Source organism: Triturus cristatus, chromosome 8, assembly GCF_964204655.1.
Source record: "Triturus cristatus chromosome 8, aTriCri1.1, whole genome shotgun sequence".
In the NCBI taxonomy this organism is placed as follows: domain Eukaryota; kingdom Metazoa; phylum Chordata; class Amphibia; order Caudata; family Salamandridae; genus Triturus; species Triturus cristatus.
Window position 1 is genome coordinate 151873271 of NC_140591.1, and position 20461 is coordinate 151893731.

At 45.7% G+C, this 20461-nt stretch overlaps 1 protein-coding gene across 2 annotated transcripts in view; it reads right to left on the minus strand.

Moving 5' to 3' along the window:
* Nucleotides 1-20461, minus strand: part of BCL9 (BCL9 transcription coactivator) — a 685736-nt gene that overhangs the window by 542816 nt on the left and 122459 nt on the right. The window lies entirely within an intron of this gene.

Here is a 20461-nt window from a genome sequence, read left to right on the forward strand (position 1 = left end):
AACTAGACCAGCCAATCGTAGATGGCCTTTTCTGTGCATGTCAGATGCAGACTGAGTGGAATTAGACCTCCCCATTTTCACTAGTGAGATCCAACAGCCCATCACAGACTGGCAAGACTACCAGTCCAAATAGAGAAGTAAGCATCACTACGCTGCTGGTTCGGGGAAGTGCTTAGCTCTGGGACTTTGCCACATGATCCAAGGGGCGCCCTAATTTCAGCAATTCTAAAAACAGCCGAACCCCTTAACAAGTGAGCGTCCTACCAACAAATAACATTAATAAATATTGAAGCAAAACTTTTGGACAATATCCGAGCCATGGCAATACGCACCTTAATCTACAGCAACTAAAATGGATTCATGCCGGAAAGAAGCACTCCCTGCGGGTAGGAATGGCTCACGTAGATGAGCTCCGCAGCTTGGCATCCCTGCTGTCAGTGGACTTTGAAAAGGCGTTTGACACAGTCCACTGGCCATTCATTCAGCAAGTGATACGATGGATGGCTTTTGGTCCCCTTTTTCATAGATACATAAGTGTATTGTACTCAGTCCCCTTAGCACAAGTGAGAGTAAACGGGTGATGTTGCACCATTTCCTATTAACCCCTTCAGTGCCCATGACGAGCTGGACTCGTCATGGGCCGCGGTGGCGCTGTGCCCATGACGAGTCCAGCTCGTCATAGACCCCGCCCGCTAATGCAACGGCCGGCACTGGGCGGGGAAAGGGGCGGGCACTGAAGGGGTTAAGCGAGGCGCGAGCCAGGGATGCCCACTCTCATGATTCTAATTTGCAGTCGAGACGGAACCCCTGGCAGAGTGGCTGCACTGTAATGCCCAACTGACAGGGTTTCAATGGGGCAGCTGACTCAAAGACAGGGTGTCGCTAACTGCAGAATGACTTACTCAACTATGTCCAGCTACCTGACAGTTCTCTCCCACCACTTATAATTTAAATATTACAAATTTATGGAAATACCTTGGGTCATGGAGTAAACTGGGGTAAGGCCTCTAAATGGCTTTGGTGGAAAGACTACCAGCAGAGTTAGAAGGAGCCCTCCATGCTGAGATGAATGACTTCCAGGCCAATAGCTGTACATATTGACAGCATGGGGAGTTACAAAGTTCAATGAGACTTGCTTAAAATACAGCATATCTCAACAGGTATTTGTGCTATTAGGATTTTTTTAATGCGGTTTTTTTTTTAGTCTGTGTAATGTGCTACAACCTGACAGGCATCAAAGTATGAGTTCATGTTTATCCGTTAAATAAATGGGGAAATATACAAGTTATCACATCATCTGCTCACAAAACACAAATTAAATGTGAATAAATACAAATAAGATGGCCAAAAATAAATATGGATAATTAGACGGAAATGTAAAAAAGAATTATAAAACGTGGACCCCCAATTATAACCTACACCTACTTCTGGCATCAGTCTCTACTTTTTTGCCATCTGTACTCTGAAAGATGGAGATTTTACAAATGGCATACATTATGGAACTTTTTAGTGAACAAATGCAATTTGGACTTCTGCCTCTCTTTTGGTTAGAGGTCTATGACTGCAGAATCTGTGTGATTTACTTAATTCAGCAAACCTTTGAAGACTGTTATAACCTCTAAAGGAAGTTCTGAAATGTTAGGCTATCTCAAGTTAAACTTAAATTAATTCGAAGACCTGTGATGACTGAGACCTAATTATCAAATGAGAAGATATTCTGTCAAATGGTTCCATCCAATTGTAATATGCCAAAAAAGGCCTTTTTTGATTGAGACTTGATCAAAATGAGTAATGGTTGGTTAATGTCTAGGCATCTAGAAGCAATATACTAGCACTCTGCCAATTAAAATCTCCGTTAAAAGACTCCATGCTGCCTTGCTTATAACTTTCCACTCCGCTTCATAAAGCCTTTAAGTGTGCAGTTAAATCGAAGATTTTTCTTAATAATGGGATGGTAATCGCTGCTCTTTTTTAAAGTACATCGTTTACTCTTTAGTGTTGGGCACAGCAAAAAGACCATTTACAATCTCTGTTCATGTGGCAAAAATATGCTTTGCATGTTCTCTTTATGTTTGCGCTACTCTCTACATCTGTCAAGCAACTTAAAACTAGATGGATGTATTTATATTCAGATTTTATGAGCAAATTATTTCAATACTAGAGTTTTCAAACGTATGTTACATTTACGGGTCTGACGATCAAATACTAACGCTAAGATTAACACACCTAACCACTTGAGTATAACAGTGTGGAACACCTATGCATGCATAAAGAAGAAGACACATATACATAATCATCCATTGTAGTGGATGCTTATGGGATATATGATCTGTGAGATCTACACACCCTTCTCATGCCACTACATGTCAGTGAAAAGATGTATGTGCACTGAGCATTCCCATCCTTGTTATTGTCTGGAGCACTTTTGGAATCTGGGCAGTCTTTGTTTCTGGGATGCCTATTGATCAAATTGGTCAAAATAAACTGCTGACAATTTTATTGTATTTCGTGTATGTGGATGTACACATGTATGTGATATTAGCGTAATGTGAACCCAGTGTTGGACTGGCCTTTTGGTCAGCCTGTCACTCCCGCATGTGCCACCTTGAAATAGCCAGTTTGTGGGACCTTTTTTTTATTATCCCATAGGCCGTTAAGTAACATAAAAAAATAGCCTACACACTGGCCTTTTCCAGCTGGCCCAACTGGCAGTAAAAGACTGCCTGAAAAGCCAATCCAACACCACATGAACCTACCTGAAAAGTGGTTCGCTGGACAGGAACAAAGGCACACATAGAGTTAACTAAGGATTTGAGGGACAGCTGTATTCTGATGCAGGAAAAAGCTGTTACTGAGTTATGATGCAGTGTTCTTTAAAAACATGTGTGTTCACCTCTTTCATAATAAGAAGCAGGTTTTGGATGGTGCTTAGTGACAGGGAGATGTTGTTCCAGCTCTTGGGTGCATACATGGAAAAGGTACCTTGCCATGTTGTTTTCTTTTTTGACAATCTTTGCCTCCAGTTTGCTTGTATACTGACTGCGAGTGTTCTGAAAGACACCTGAGATGGTGAGTTTGTGAGCAAGGTTGGTGGTATCTATTTATATTCAAAACCCATGTTTGGTAACGGGGGAGTGCTATGCCTGCTTTGATCGACTTACTCTGTCCCTGGACTTTTGTGTTTAGAAATTCTCTTTTTTTTTTTTAAACTGATGCCATTCAAACAATTCAGCAAATCATACAAAAGCTGGGCTTTTGCTTCAATGGCAGCCAATGTGCCAAAATACAACTGAGTATAGTGCCAAGCAGAATTTTCTTCCAACTAAAAATAACCAGAGGCACCCTAATTTTATTTTTATCTGCAATAATGCAGCATTTGATATCTTGTTTTATGTATTGAATGTCTTAATTCACATCCACAGAAACAGTTTTGTTTTGTGTTTTATGTACAGAATGTGATGTCTCATTCAACAAAGTGCTGATTATGTTATCATACCAGATGCTATAAGCAATTTCCATCAATGTGTGAAATCTTATGGATTTGGAGTGAGAGAACCTATGATGGATTTACAATAGTATGTTTTGGAAATAAAAAATATATATAAAGAAGCAACAGAGGATATATTTGTAGTACACAGCAGATGTGATGGTTAAACTTTAATAGCTAGGTAGAGTAGTGTTTGTTGACCGAAGGGGAGATAGTTTTGTGTTCACACTTAGAAAAAACAAAAACAGACTTTTCCAATTAAATGTGGGCGGACTTGCTTTAATTCCAGATCAATCACTTATAGAATGTACAAAAGGCTCCTGGTCGATTGATTCAAAGAGAGTCTAAAGACCCCCATTGACCCTTCCTGACAAGCCTCTACAGCTCCTACTTAGAATGATTGATCATCAACTTAAGTTCGCTGGCTGACTTACCAGTGTATCAGAAACACTACCTTTGCCACTAAAATCTTTGTAACAGACTTTTTCAGAAACCCCAAACCCACAATAAACTCTACTTCACACCCCACCCAACCTCAATATGGATTAGTTGTGGGGACAACTGCTTTGAGGTCCATCAACTCGAATGTTGGTCCCATTCCAAAATGACAACAGAGCTCTTGCAATCTCCTACACTTCTGCAAAGCCTCAAACTTTTCTCTTCACATACAATAGCCAAGTGGACCCACTGACTTACTTCCACCCTGCCACCTGAAAATATAGGTAATTTAGTTAGAAATCTGTATGTCATAGGCCACATAGAATCTAAAAATACTATACAGTTTTAATTGACACGTGTGGAGCAAGAAGAGTTAACAAATCTATCTGGGTGAGCTTTAGTATTATATGCAGACGGTGCACGAAACGTTTGAGCTATATCCTTAGGAAGCAACAGACCTGAACAAGGAGGGAAAAATGGGAGCTGATGGAGCCTAACACTACCTGGCTTGGGACAGTGAAAGAGTAAACTTGGCTGTAGTATTGGTTTAAACATACGTCATTTCAAGATATAAATGTGGCTATTGGACTGCCATCAACATACTGAAAGTGTCACTATATGTCTTGTAATGTAGTCGAATCTAAGCTTTGGACTGGAAAATGCTTTGCAAAACTGTTGTATAGAAGACCTTTGATCTGTCGCCTACACAAAGTGCATTGTTCATATTTCCGCAACTGATGTGCTCACAATGTGTAAGGTTACTATGGAACAGGTAGTTATGAGAACTGAGACTGGGAGGTATGCATGTAATAAGCAGACCAGCATGCTGATAAAGGGAAGGCACAATGGAACAGGAAGCGACGGTCACAATGACAGGGAGACAGTTGGTCTGGAAGATACTGATTTGCACACAGGAACACAGACAGCTTTCCTAGAATGGATTATGACATATAGACAAACATGGCGAATGGGAAATGTTGATATTGATATTGGGATCAGAGGCACCATGTCACACTGTTGTACTAATGTCAGCGTATCTTAAATAGTCAACGCCCAAACCCCTTCCCAGCTATACTAGCCAGCACAGAACCAGGTCTATGTGTACTTGTAGTGAAATGTGCCACATGCAAAGATATTACTATCCGCTGCACTGTCGCACATTTGTTGACATGTTGATGTGAATGTGCATATTATCTTGTTCAAGCTGCATTAAGAGTCACGTGGTTCACAAAAAGACAATAAGAGGTAGAAGACCTCTTCACATTACTGAAACTGGATATGCAAAAGTAACTAAAATATTTACAAATAAAGATTCATATTAACTGATTTTATAGACTTGTAAATCATACGCCAACAACTTTTACAATTACCATCCCCAAACTACCAACAATAGATTATGACAAATAATATAGGTCACTTCGTAAAAAAAGAGAAGGTATGGGTATGGCTCAGCTCCAAGTAAAGCAGTGCACAGTTCACGTGCAAGGCGTTAACTTTTGCTTATCTGGATCGAATTATGTATTTTTAAGCCCAGTATCTTCGGCTCCTGGTGGTCCCCGACCCCAGCCCCCTCAAGAGCGGTGTACCTCATCCAAACCACCGCTCGCAAATAAACTGTACTGTGCACGATGACGCCTTAAAGTATGCAATGCGTGAGACGCTTCTGCTCCGTTGAATGTGTTTTGGTGGAGACTCGGACAGGACTGCACACGTGTTCAATGGTATTGGATCTGTGGCCTTGGGAAAGGCGCGCGCGTCAGGTCAGCACCCTTCATCGCGAGCCATCGGCCGGCAGCCATTGGTGGGCTGAACTTCCGGCCCCGCGCGCTCACCACGGCTCTCCGCTCTCAGTCTCTCCCGCCTTAATCAGGCACGAGAGGAATCGCTCGCCCAGGCCCGGGCGTGTAAACACGCAGTAATTACAAAATTGTAATGACAATTACAGATCCATCTAAATTCAGGACTCCACACTTCCTGCCTCGATATTACTCCCATGTTGGGATAATTACTGCTAATTAAGCCTGGAGCTAATTACGTTAAACGATCTCATCTATACCGACGACCAGTAGAGATGCGTCTTGGTGGTTTCGGAGAGAATGAATGGGGCTCGTATCGTTTCTTTGCCGCGACTGAAGAGCCCGCTTCCCAGCGGAGGCCGCGTTTGGTTAATATCTCGCGGCTCCCAGATGCTCCATCAGGCGGTAAGGAGCGGTTTCCTGCGCGATCCACTCTTCTTCGGCTGCTCGCGTCGACGCCGCTAATGGGCCTTCTGGCGTTGGACCGAGGCCTAGAAGCCAGCAGCACGGCGCTCCCCCTCCGCCAGCAGCCAAGCTGTTGTCATCGAGCAGGGGGCTGGAGAAGCTCTCAGAGCCGGGGTGGGCAGATGTGCCTGGTGTCGGCGTGCGCCATGAGGCGACGGCGTGCGAGGGGCCGAGCTGTAACTACCGTGCACCGAGAGCTCCCTGTGGGTCGCAGATGCGGCCGCCGCACAAACAGACCTGCTGGGGCCTGGCTGCTTGCTGTTCCACTTCAAGCGCTCTTTCAGTACAGTGCTTCTCTTTCAATACGGCGCTTCAGAAGTGACAGCCATAACACGTTTGCGAAATCCGTTTAGGAAACTGATCGCACCAGGAAGGGACACGAAATAACTAAAGGCACAGAGCGTACCATCACAGTAAAAAGTGAACCCCAGGCATTGAAGTGGCTTAAGCACCATACAAATAACACACAGCGTAACAAGTGTTTTGGCAGGAAGGGACACGAAATGACTAAAGGCACTGAGTGTACCATCACAGTAAAAAGTGAACCCCAGGCATTGAAGTAGCTTAAGCACCCTGCAAATAACACACAGCGTAACAAGTGTTTCGGAATACAAATATGAACCTGGAAGGCAGGATAAACCAACTTGTACCAATGGGTTGACAGTGTAAGCAATCCTTTCATCATCTTTTGTGTGTTTGATGTAACGCCCTAAGTGGCAAACAGATGTGGGTCCTGTAACACTGGAACCAAGCTACACCCAACTGAAGAGCCGCAGTCAGGGCAACCAGTCTTGGGTTGTTTGTTTTCTGATTCAGAAAGGACCTGGCTTGGGCAGTTCAGGCTACTGTTCTTATTGCAGAAGGACCATCAGAGATTTCAATATGAATGGGGCTAATCTGAGGTGGCGTGGTGGGCTAAAGAACAATAGGTTGGAATGCTACCCAGAGCGATTGGCAGTGATGGCACTTTTTGCAAGCATTCCTCCCATCACCTTTTATGTGTTAGTGGTAATAACGGGTGCAAAAACACTCCAAGCACAAATATCCTTTGCACTCAGTCTCGTGTGTTTTTACACCCAGTTATACCTTTTGAGGTAAATAACTGACGTGCACAGTATACCCATTTTTGCACACGCTGTTACCCCTGCCTATGTGCACATTTACTACCACATCAGGACTGATGTTAACTGCCCCCGAAAAAAATCAGGGAGTCAGTAGCAATAATGTTCTTGTTGTAATGGTCACAAAACAGAGTGAAAACTATTGACACCTGATTATTCTTTTTTTATGCCTAATCAAAATGAGTCTATGAACTGCCAAGCAGCCAGCATTCTGTTACGATCCCAAAATACAAAATAAGCACTTGCAAAGCCAAAAGGTTGGGCCATGGCAAGCTGGTGCAAGGGTTATTTTCTTTTTTTTGCTTTAGTTTTTTACCGCAAGCTTATGCCACAAAATGAAAATTAAAAAAACACTCTGCCACCTAAACATGGCTCCCACATGCTTGCAATAAAACATTCACAGTGGGAGGCCGCAGCAAGACAGGTCATATCCCAAACCAGACAATATACACCCATAAAAGTATAGCTGAGTCTGCAAAAGGACCCAATGCAAGACACCATTATTGCATTAGAGAATAAAACAGACTCTGTCCATATTTATTACATCTCATAAACACAACCAATTTTCATATTAAGTTACAATATGTACAGAATAGCATTGTGATTGTCACATGGACCATAAATAATACATTAAATTCTTATCAAATACTCCATACCACCTACCTTGCCTTGAGCTAAAAGCTTAAAAACTAATTCTATCCTGAAATCCCCTGCACTTATATTCTTGATGCCAAGGTTGTCTACCTGTTTTGTGGCCTCACAAGACAACAACGACTCCTGAACTGGTGATCAAAAAAGGTACATCACCCAGTGGACTTAATGTAGGGACAGGAGGGTGGAGAAAAGAAGAAATATGGTGCCAAAAAGATAGGGGGTGCCTCAGCGGTCTTCAGGAGCAGTTAGCAGAGAAAGGGCAAACAGGTAGCCTTGCCCATTATTTAACTTGTGCCGCTGCCCCTGATGCTCACCCAGGCGACTCCGCCGATCCCATGGCAACCAGTTGCTACTGACCATGGGAGACTGCCAATAATTAAAACCACGGGAAACGGACTGCTCCAGATCGGTCCAATCCGACTTGCACCTGTCTCTTGGGTGTGCAAGCTTGTGCCATGGCCTCTTGTCCACAGGTGGGGGACCGCAGCAAGACCAGTCATATCTCAAACCAGATATTATACACCCATAAACGTATAGCTGGTTCTGCAAAAGGACCCAATGCAAAATTCCATTATTGCATTAGAGAATAAAACATTCTCTGGATGTAATTATCATAAACACAATATTTTTATTTGCATATTAAGTTACAATATGTACAGAATAGCATCATGATTTACAGATGGACATAACTAATATATGAAATTCCTCCAAATACTTAATGCATGATATTTCCTAGCAAACACACCAAAGGAGTCGTGGTTGACCACCACTCGGGCCCCTTGTGGCATCGACTGATTCCATTGACTTGGACCCGGGATGAAACTCTGCTGGTCCCCCCAATAAGTTGTCCTTAACAAGGTAAACTCACCTGCCCCCTCAAGACAGGGAGCTTGGCCCAGCATGACAGCTGATCCCTCAGACCACCATGCCAGAGCCAACCCGATAAAGGGATCCCCCCTGCCAACCATTGGGAGATCTGCCTCGACAACCAGGCCATATCCTGGTCCCCTGCCGCAGTATCCCCATGGCCGTGTAATGGAGCTATTTGGACGGCTATGGACAATCACTGTAGTAGACTTCCTCCGCCTTTCAATAAAGACCTCAGTACCCCTGCCCTGGCTTGAGCTAAAGGCTTCAAAACCGATTCCATCCTAAATTTGCCTGCATTTATATTCTTGATGCAAAGGTCGGCCACCTGTGTTGTGGCCAAACACAACTCCTCCTCCGCTACAGGCCTGGGCGGTTTCCCCACCGGCCAGGCCTCTGCCCAAATTCTGTTGCTTTGTATTATGAGCGATGCCATGAATAAAATACCACCAAATTCTCCACAGACCACTTGTTGCCACAGATTGATAAATTAACCCTATTCATGTGAAGAACAACTTGCCCGGAGGCAACCACTAGGAATTGTCTTTGGCAACATGGTGTTGAACAAGAAGCACTTGCTTAAGATGCCAGACTGATTCAATTCAGTCTCTCAGAAGACCGGTCCAGCCTCCAGACTATCCCACATGATGACATGGGACCCCACAATGACCAAGCCCGGACATCTTTTAGCCAGTCATGTCAGTTCCCTCATAAAGATCTCAAATAAGATTCTACTTTCAACATTGCCAATCGTTGCCACCAGTATGGCAGATGATGACTGCAAGCAGCTGTAGCCACTTGCCTGCAACCAACTTGACGAACTGGTGTAGATCCCCCAAACAGCGACTGCCTCGTGTCACCCTAACGGAACTGAAGACTCACTTTTGTTGCCTGTCTGCTAAACTGGGCTGGGCAAGTTGACTTTGCACACCACATGAAAAAATGGCTAAGGATCCATGCACTGGCTTAAGCTATGTGACCTAGTTTGAAAAACTGGTAGGAGACAGAATGCATGTCATTACCAATGTGCATCCTTTGTAACCACTTCAAGTAAAGACGCACATAGCGCGGCGTCAAGCCTCTGTTTACCCCCTTCTGATCCTTTTTACTGCCTAAATGGGATGTCGCTGTCCCATACTAAGGGAGGGTGCATTGCTATTTGATGAGTAGCACGCCCGTGGTGTTGACTAATAAGGGGTGGATGCCACCTGAGGAAGTATCTGCTGGATTTTATGCACTGCAGACATTTGAGGCACACACCATTCATACTAGATTCCTGTTGCTGTTCTCCCCCTGATCCCACAAATTAATAGAGGAATTGTTTTTGCCTTCTGTTTCAAATCCAATTCAAATTAATAGAGGTATTGTTTTTGCCTTCTGTTTCAAATCCCTTCACCTTTACAGCCCGTTTCAAGCTCTTCCATTTGTGCTTATTAATGCAGGCATATTTTATTAATCTACCAACAATGCTTAATTTTCAGTTGTGGACCCGCTGAGTAAGTAAGCATTGCTTAACCCCAGAGATCCATAGACCCAAGTTATGAACCAATGCATTCTGTGTTCATGAGTGACCTGACCTCAGGAAAGGGGAGGTCTGAGCAGATTTCTGGAACTGATACTTATAAGAGTCCCTGTGGGACAGCAAGTTGAGCAAGGGCTCTGACGTCACCCAAGCCAACTGAACTCTGATGCAACCTGACATTAATAAATACCTTTCTCCTAAGAGTGCTGGTTATAACATGTATATGTGCATTATGTCTAATAGTCTATTATTATAGAGAGGTGTATACTCCATTCCAGAGTGACTATGCACCAGCTCAACCACAGCCAAGGAGTGCTACACAAATAAATGTATCTTTAAAGCCTTTAACAATCATGACCGGTTAGGTACTACCAAGATCATCCGTTATTGAGGTCAACAATTAGCTGTCTACCACAGAAAAGCGTCTTACCCCCTTCCTTTGAAAGCGGTATGGTATCAGGCTGTGGTTTAGGTAGTGTGAAAACAGTGCTGAAAAATGTGTTGCGGCTCAGCTTTAGAACAATTAATAAAATTTGGTTTGCTACCAAGAGCCAGTGTAGGTGTCCATGAGCTGTGGGAATGGGTACGGCTTTAGGCAAGAGTGTCCATACAACATAATTCTGCAGTATTTAAAGCCTGCTCACATTTCTTATTAAGGCACCCTTCAGCTGGGCATTGAATAATTCATTCTAGCACATATAACTGCTCAGGCAAAAATACATTCATTATCTGGCATTAGTGAATGCCTACCTTTCTTAGTGGGTTGAGTTAAGTGTTAAAGGACCGAATGCGTGGAGTGACGTACTGTCTATAAGGCACTCATCAAAATAATCTCTGAGAGTTTGACACAATGTCATGCAAAAGAACTCAGCTGTGGATGCACTCAGGCTACGTCGAATCTCCCTCTGTTCATTCCCAAATTCTGGTTAAATACAGCTGCCATTTTTTGTCAGACAACATTGGGTTCCGAGGTTAGCTGGACGACCACCTGTGCATCATCTGTGTGGTATTGAAAACTTACCCCATGCTAACTCGGAGTAGATGTAAGGGCCAAATGTGAATATTACTCCTTACCATATAACAGTAATCAATTCAAATGGCTTAGAGACTTCTCATCAGCTAGAGATGTCAGCACTTACCAATGTTGTTCCCAACTAGGATGTACTCAGTGTTTTGAAATGATTAGTCCTACAAAATAAATATAAGCATGTGATCATTGGTAAGTAAATGAACATTCTCCTGTTAAAACGAAATATTAAACCTGATCTTATACAGATTTATGGGACGAGACATTTGGTGACTGCAGAGCCGTTGTGGGAACGAGGAGGCAGTCTCTAGTTTCATTACTGGAATCCACCTGTGACGATACAGCTGGCAGTGAATGAGGTGGGACGCGCTAGATACAACTTTCCCTAGCTTTAATTTTCAAAGTATCTAACTTCTTGCCAGGTGTGTAGTCCATATAGCTTTCTGTGCACTGTATGAACTATTCTTCTGAGTTGGTTTAATTGAAGGAGCAGCTGTAAAGTCCAGTAGTGATACAAGTATGTGGCAAATAATTTGTTTCACTCTCATCTCAGTTATAAGCCATCAGCTATGCCTAGGACCCCTGGAATCATGTGGAAGGGGAGCATCAAATTATGCAGCAAAGCTGACTAAATTATGCAGCAAGGGGAAAAAAGCACATTGTGCGGCATAATGCGGAACAATATGTGATACAATTACTCCATTATTTTGTACTTTTTACGCATGGAAATACTGGGCAAAGATTTCCCCTCATTGGTACCAGCAGCAAATCCATGGCTATGAGAATAAAATAGGCATAGCATCACATAGTTCCAATGGCCTGGCTATGACAAATGCCTCACAATTGTTTTCGACTCATGCACTGTAAGTTTTAACCACCTCTCCATTAAAAATAACTGACACCACATGAAGCTTAGAGCCTTTATGTGTATGTATGCAATGCTAAACGATTGGCTGAGCAAAGCAGGATTCTTTTAGTGGTAAGAAATGACATTAAATACTTGTTGAACTGTTATGTAGTGGTGTTAACTAGAAGGTCTATAAATGGTATTAATTATAAGGTCTTGTAGTTGTTTACTACCTACTAAGCCTCAATAGTGTCTGCATTTTCAGATATGAAGGAATATGCATTTTCTGTTCTAAAAATTTCCTGACAACTACAGGCAGTGTGGCAAACCTAGGTTTTCAATTTTGGGGGGAAATTAATGGTTGGATGGTCTTCCTTCAAAAGGAGGTGTCGTGGGAGAAAACCCCTATTTTAAATTATTTTTCCTAAAAATAATTCTTCGAAAATATGCTTTTCTCCAGAAATTAAAACACAAACTAGGGAATTCTACATTACAAAACGCATCTCCAAGGTCTGCGAATCCTTTGTTCTGAAAATTCCACAGGCTCACAATTGAAGTTCACCTAGACGTTTCTATAGTAATTCTAGCAACATTTTAGGGATTTCTGTATTCTGCAAAAATATCCTTAAAAGAGGAAGTTGTTTTCTTTGATGACGTTTACTTTGAAATGGTCATAGAATGTTTAACTGAAATGGGCATTTAGCGTTCACTGGAAATGTTTTTAGGCACATGGGAATTAAGTGATTTGCCCAGAATCACAGATCGTTGAGCAGACGCCGAGGCTTCAACCTGGTTCCCCAGTTACAAAGTCGACAGCTCTGGCCCTAGCGCCACTTCCTCTTCCCAGACATTCTGGACAAGGGGCCAAGGCACAAGCTCCCAGGCCCCGGAGACAGGCGTTGGCCAGAGTCTCAATTAATTATACCATAGCCCCACCTGCTGTCCTGGCGGAACAACTGCCCATAAAGTGATAATTTGTAAAACCAGGAAAAAAGAATGAACAAAATACAGAACCAACAATAAAAACACATAGCTGCCTCAGAGGAAGCCGCCTCCCCATGCCTGGTTCTCTCCTGCAGGCAACACTACTGAGCCAAGTGTTCACTGTCAGTATCTGTCCCCCCTCACCTCTCCTCCTGCATCGGCTCACCTGTGCAATATCCCTGACGCGGGCGACCAGCAGGACCTCAGAGCATAAAAGGAAAAAGCTTCCCAAAGTCTACACCCTCGCTGCTGCTGGAGCTACAGAGAGGTGACCTCCCAGCAGGCCGATGGGAAATAATATCAAAAGACTAGGTCCGCAACTAAGCAGCAGTGATCCCCACCACAGTGCCTAGAGTCCAGGAAAAGAAGAAATCCGGTGCGAAAGGGTGGGGTGTGCGTCAGTGGTCAGTGGTCAGGGGCAGCTATCAGAGAAAGAGCAACCAGTCGAGAGTCATGTCTTCGTCTGTCAGATTCCTTCTGACAGTGATGAGTTTTTGGATACCGAGGCAGTGGCCTCATTACTCCACATCCATTCTGAGGTTTTTAGGCGCTGTTTCTAGTTTTCTTATTGATGTGTGACACTTTGTCACAGTTGGAGTTGGTTCACAAGGTCAGCACTGTGGTAAGCCGCGGGTAGCGGTCGAGTAGGTTTGCAGAAATCTCCGCAAGTTTTATCCCCAGAGTCTTGTCTTTCTAAAGATGCCTTCTGGTGGTGATGAGTTTTGGATGCCTGCTGAGGCGGTAGCCTTCTGACAGTGATGAGTTTTGGATGCCTGCCGAGGCGGTAGCCTTCTGACAGGGATGAGTTTTGGATGCCTGTCGAGGTGGTAGACGTCTGGCAGAGATGAGTTTTGGATGCTCAGACACTGTTCCGGTTTCACAAGGTCAGCACTGTGATGGGACGTGGGTAGCGGTCAAATGGGTTTGCAGAAATGTCAGCAAGTTTCCTGATCAGTGGGTTTTCTTTTTGATCCAATCCTTTGTAGAATGTCTTGTTGAGTTTGTGGAGATGATTGCCCGCACCTTGCTCTGCATAGGCACTGACTTGGTCCTCAGGAGTGGGTACAATGCGACCAGTTTGGTTGTTGCTTTCTGGCAAGTCTTCTCTGTGTGGTTTTTCCAGCTGAGTTTGGAGTCCCATTTGATCTCTTCTCCATTGAGGAGGATCTGGGGATGTTTCCTGTTCAGCTTTTTGGTGAATAATGTTGCTGTGGTTTTGCTTGTGTTCAGGGTGATCTGCTAGTCGCTGTACCATTCGGAAAGTCTGCTGAGCGATGTCTCAAGGTTCTTAGCCACTTCTTTTTCGTGGAAGGATTGGGAGATGACTGCAACATTATCGCCGTAAACAGCAAGATTAGTCTTCTTTAAGTCCATGGGGATATCGTTTGTGAATATGTTAAAGAGGAATGGTACAATAATTGATCCCTGAGGCACTCCAGCAAGAATAGTGCGTGATGTTGAACATTCTTCTCGTACCGGCACGTGAAAGGTCCGTTCTGACAAGTAGCTAGACAGCAGCTTGACCAGGTAGCTTGGAAACTTGAGATTGATAAGCTTGTAAAGCAGTCCCTTGTGCCATACTCGGTCGAATGCTTTGGCTACATCCAGGAACACTACTCCAGTAGGCTTGTTGATGTTGAATCCATGGCTAATGATGTCTACAACTCTGAGAAGTTGGTGATTGGTTGAGTGGTCTTTCCGGAACCCAAACTGTTCTCTGGAGAGGAGGTTTTCGCTTGTCGCAAATTCCATGGGACGGGCGAGGATAACTTTTTCGAAGAGCTTTGATAGGCCAGATAGCAGACTTATGGGGCGGTAATTTGTAGGGTCTCGTAGTGGTTTTCCAGACTTACGGAAAACAACAACTCTTGCTTCTTTCCAAGCCTTGGGGAAGTACTGGTGCTGCATACACGCATTGAAGATCTCAGGAAGATGATCCACTGCGGCATCTGGGAGCATCTTGATGGCTTGGTTGGCTATTTTGTCCTTTCCTGGTGCCTTGCCGTTTTTCAGTGTCTTTATCAGGGCCAGTCCTTTCGGCAGTTGAGCATTCCTCAATGGTTGCAGCTTCTGTTTCTGGTGGGTGCTCCAGGTGGTGCTTAGCGACCTCTTGCTAGACTTCTGCTGCTAGTTTGCTTGCCTGGTTAGGCCTGAAGGATGCCTCCAGCGCGTCAGCGAAGACCTCAACCTCGTCCCTGTTGCTGCATGCCAAGTGAGTCTTTCCATGTATTGGTGGGTTTGGTTTCTTCTTTCCAGTCAAGCACCGGGTCATTCTCCAGAGAGAGTTGTCCGAGTCCTTCAAGTTAGCAGTAGCTGCTTCCCATTTTTCACCTCTGTGCTGGCTTATTTGCATCATCAGCTGTCTTGTGAGCTCGTTGTACTTCTTCAGCAGGTCAGGGGTGCGATGCCTTTGCCAATCTCTCCGGGCTCTGTTCTTGTCAGCTATCGACTTCTTGATGCCGTTCGGGAGGTCATAGATGGATCAGCGTTGGCGTTTCTGCTGAGGGACGCTGCATTCGATAGCAGTGTGGACTGCAGCTGTGAAGTGGTGAACCCCCTGATCAATGTCTTCAATGCAGCGTAAGGGGCCAGGGACACGTGTCTCTTCCAGGCTTCTCTTGTATAGGCTCCAGTCTGCCTTCTTGTAGTTGTGCCTGGTGCCCTGTTGCTGGTTTTCAAGCACGTCTCTATCTGTGATCAACACTGGGTTGTGGTCAGACGTCAGTGCTGTTAAGGTTTCCAGCTCCAAAGACTGGGAGAGAGTCTTCATGACGACTATGTCCAGAACGTCCGGTTTATGCAGTGCAGAGCCTGGGTAGTGTGTTGGTTGAGTCGGGCCAGCTACTTCAAACTCCTCCTTCTTTGAGTGGGCAAGTAGAGCGTGTCCTTTGCTGTTTGCAGTGCGAGAGTTCCAGCACTGGTGCTTGGCATTAAGGTCGCCTCCAATTAATGTTGGGGTGCTGGGGTCCAGAAAAGCATCCAGGTCCTTTGGGCATAGCTTGCCTGGGGGTGAGTAGGCGGCAATCAACCGTAGAGGGCCTGCAGATGTCTGGATCTGTATACCAGTTGCTTCAATGCTCCCCACTGGTGGTAGTGTGATCTCGTGGTACTTCACTTTTGTGGTGACGATCACCGCTGTTCCTCCGCCCTTGGCTCCAGTGGCGCGGCCTGTGCGGTACACCCGGTGGTTAGCTAGGTTAAGCTTCTGGTTTCCTTGGAGATGGGTGTAGGAGAGTAGGATCTGCACTTATGTTGCCCCCACATTTCTTCTGATGTATACACTGGTTTCTGGCTATAGTCTGGCTGGGTCCCTGCTAATCAGGGCCCCAGTCTCTCTGTTCTCTCTAAACGACTTGGTGTGCATATTAGATGCACTAGTGATTGGATACTGTGGTACCTTATGAGCCCCTAGTATATGGTACCTTAGGTACCTAGGGCATAGGTACTTCACAGGCCTACCAGGGGCGCAGCATGTATTATGCCACCCCTGGGAAGCAGACTCAATCTGACACCATAGGCCTGCTACTACAGCCTGGGTGAGGTAGTGTTAGCACTCCTCACAGAAGTATAGGTTTCTATATCTCACCATACACACACATATAAACCTATCAGCCACCCCTATGGCAGGCCCTATCAATTCTGAGGTCAGGTTGCTTGGTTTACTATGTGAGGGGGTGCCTCTGCATGAGCAAGACCCCTCTGCAGCTGGCAGAGTCTATTCTCTGTGGCTGTTTGTGGATGCGGTTAAACCATATACTCTTAAGTGCATTATAACCCAACGGTAAATGCTATCTTTGGAATGACTGCATCAAAACATGTCGTGTTTGGTGTCAAACAATTTGGAAACATACCCCCACACCAGTAACTGGTGTGGGAGTATGATCCCACCCTTCTACAGGGGACGACATGGACCTACTGTGGTAACACGGTAGAAATCTGAAAGAGCCCATGCATCACAAAATGGATGCCACCAGCACAGACACTGGGCTGCCCTCCTGCTGCTGACTGAAACTCACAGTGGAGGAGGCCCAACAATAGGCATCCTGTCACAGGGAGGTGTCACCACGTTAGTGTATTGGGGCTGGGTGGGTGCACTTCTAGAGTGCTTTGAAGTCCTGCACTGGGGGAGCAGTAGGCTCCTCTGTGCATATGCCAGCTCAAACCGGTTCAGGTGCTACCTGTCCCTGCTCTGGCGTGAAACTGGTCAAAGGGAAGTGGATGTAACCACCCCCTACCCTGACCCTCCCAGGGGAGTGGTCCTAGAGCTAGTCCCTTCCCTATTTTCAGTATAAGATAGCAAACCTTGCCATTGAAAAGCAGATAACCCTGGACGACGCTCTACAAAGAAGAATCCTGGCCCTTCGACTTTCCACTACCTTTGAAAGACAGAAGAATCTCCCTTGGAGTCAAGGAGTGACTCCCCTGCTTGACAGGCACCAGAAACTCTAATCAACGGTCGCAAACTTTCCCGCTCCCGCCGGAGTTCGAAGTCCCTGCAGCCCCGGAAGTGGATTTCCTGACTTCTCGACGGGCATTGTGAGTCCCCAGCAGAGCTGAGGCGAGTGGACCCCACGAGTGACGAGGAACAGCAATACCCGGGTACCGTGCACTATTGTCGAGCGCAACCCCTTCACGACGTTCTACGAACTTGTGCATTGGACCATTTGTGGCCCAAGCCTCTAGCAGGTTTTGCAGCGAAAATCAGAGGCCTACCCCGTCCCGAGTGACTGTGGGCTCCTGTGAAGCATTTCCTTAAGAGGCGTCTTCGCGATCCCTTGCCCGTTGGTTTGTGGGACCCCCGAAGACTTTCTCATTGACTCAAAGGACTCCCCTGGTTGCTCCAGGCCTCCCCTCACTCACCCTCGCTGGGTGAGTCCCTCAGACCTTGCTGGTCTGCAATGCTGACCTTCTTCAATTTCCACGAGACTTGCTGTTGCCAAGGCTTGTTGGCTCCAATCCGGTTGCCGACGCCTCAGTAAGCTGCAGACGTCGTGGGACACTCCGAATCCAGCTGCTGGTCATCGTCGATCCTTCCTGGACCATGTGAGCGAAGAGTCGAAACACCCGTGATCACCTGAAATCACTCGACTTCCGTGGGCAACCAGCTTCCTGGCCCCCGGTCACTGGCAAGTGACTGTGAACACTGTCCCTTCAATTTTCAGGTCATCTGCATCTCGAATCCACCCTTGGATTCCACCGGACACTTCTTCAGTCGACGCAAGCAGCAAGTCTTCTTTGGTCTCCATAGAAAACAGTGACGCGACCCGACACCAAAAGACACCTATGCACCTGGCTTCCCTGGGTGAGGTAACTCGTGCACTCCGGTGCCCTAGTGTGTGTTGGGCCTCGAATTACTTACCTTGTAAGTGGCTTGCTTGTAGACTTCCTCGAAGTACCCTAAAACTTTAAAAATCAAACCGCGACTTGCTCCATTGTAATCAATAGGGAACCCGCGGCTGTGTTCACACACTGCATGCGTCTCCCGTGGGTCTGTTACTTACCTGCTTTCACTGCAGTCGTGAAGCCCCAGCGATTCTACAGGCCCTAGGCCTTGTCATTCTGCAAGTCAACTTTCCTAAACCTGTTTTTTAGTATATGGCCTGGTATGCCCGTAGGGCCCCAGCCATATTTGTGTTTAACTTATTGTGAAACATTGATATTTGAATGTGTTCCTGACTTCTAATCTCATAAAGAGATTAGTAGAGTGTGTCTAGTAATAAATACATATATATTTGATATATATATACCTGTGTGGTGTCCTTTCAAGTGGTAATTCAAGAGATTATAAGGTAAAACAAGCTGCTTTACATTCCTCTGAGACTTAGCCTGAAGGCTGCTCTCCACAGCTACCACTAGGATAGCTTTCTTTAAAAGGTTTTCTTAAACCTATCTACCATAAGAGTCGAGTTGGACTGGTGCAAGGTGGCCACTATAACTAGTGACCAGCATATGCCAAGCCAACTTCTCACAATGGGCCTCGGAGATAAGCGCTATACTCACATCCTTAGTTTCCATCAGGTGCAGGAGTTCTGCAGTTTTCTTCTGAATGCTGTTAGCATTCCACATCAAGAAGAGGGAGTTTCCTTTAGATTTGGATGTCATAGTGGTTGTTTTCTACACCTGGGAAAAGTCCGGCGATGAGATTCGCCACCATTGTCACCACAGGGTGGATGTTCATATCTGCGACTACTTTCGCAACCTTCACGAGGAGTTTCTGCCAGTTGATGGCTGAGCCTATTTCACAGGATGGTCCCGGGGCAGTTGTTGGTGGTGGGCAGTCTTGTTTGGATCCTTTAGCTTCTGCGTATGTCCTTCCATCCACACGCGCTTCACTACGACTGCTGGTTGGATTATGGGTTGGAATGGAATGCGGTGTTCCAGTGCAGGTTTGTGGTTGTAAGTCTTCCTTTGACCCTGGTCTGTTGCTGGCGGGTGTCGAGAAGCCTTTTGTGGTTGGGGGAGCTGCTTACGTTGTTCATCCTTCTTAGCCTTCTGCAGGTAGGGACAGCCACGATAGCCTGCTGGGTGGTCTCCTGTGCAATTTGCGCATATCGCTGGTTCGGTTTCTCGGTTCCTGGTGCATTGGTTGGAGGTGTACTCGCCTCCGCAGCGTGCACACCGTGGCTTCTGGTGGCAGAATGCAGAGGTGTGCCCTAAGCGCTGGCAGTTGTTTCAAATTACAGGGCCCCGTTTCCCCCAAGGCGCTTCTGTGGTAACGGTGCAGCTGCAGAGCCGTGTGACTGCTGAGAGGTCTGCTGGCTTCCCATCCTGGCTTGGCGACAGAGTAATAATGAACAGGGGAAATTGCTTGTTCTTGTCCGCCGGTGAGGCAATCTGTGTAATATTTTTAACTGGAAGTCCAAGTTCCGCTAAGTCCTCAGTGATGTGTCCAAGGGATGCGTTTGCCGGGAGTCCCCGTATTACGAAGCGCTGAGCTTTTGCTGATGGTCAATGAGAAGGTGTGGTATTCCATTTTTTGTTCCGTAAGCATGTTGGTCACACTCCTGTAGTTGTCTGGTGTGGCGAGCATGATCTTGGCGTGGTCCTGCCGGGGCTTGATTGTGATGGTGGAGGGGCAGTGTTCCTCCAGTAGCTCCACAAGGTCCTTGTGAGTGGCTAGGTTCTTCAGGATGGGATGGGATCCGCAATCGCTTTGTAGGGCCTGAAGAGTTCTCAGCTCCAGCCGTCACGATCCAGGTTATTTTGGAGAACCTGAAAGCGGTTTGAGATTGTAATTGCGGTGCTTCTGGGAG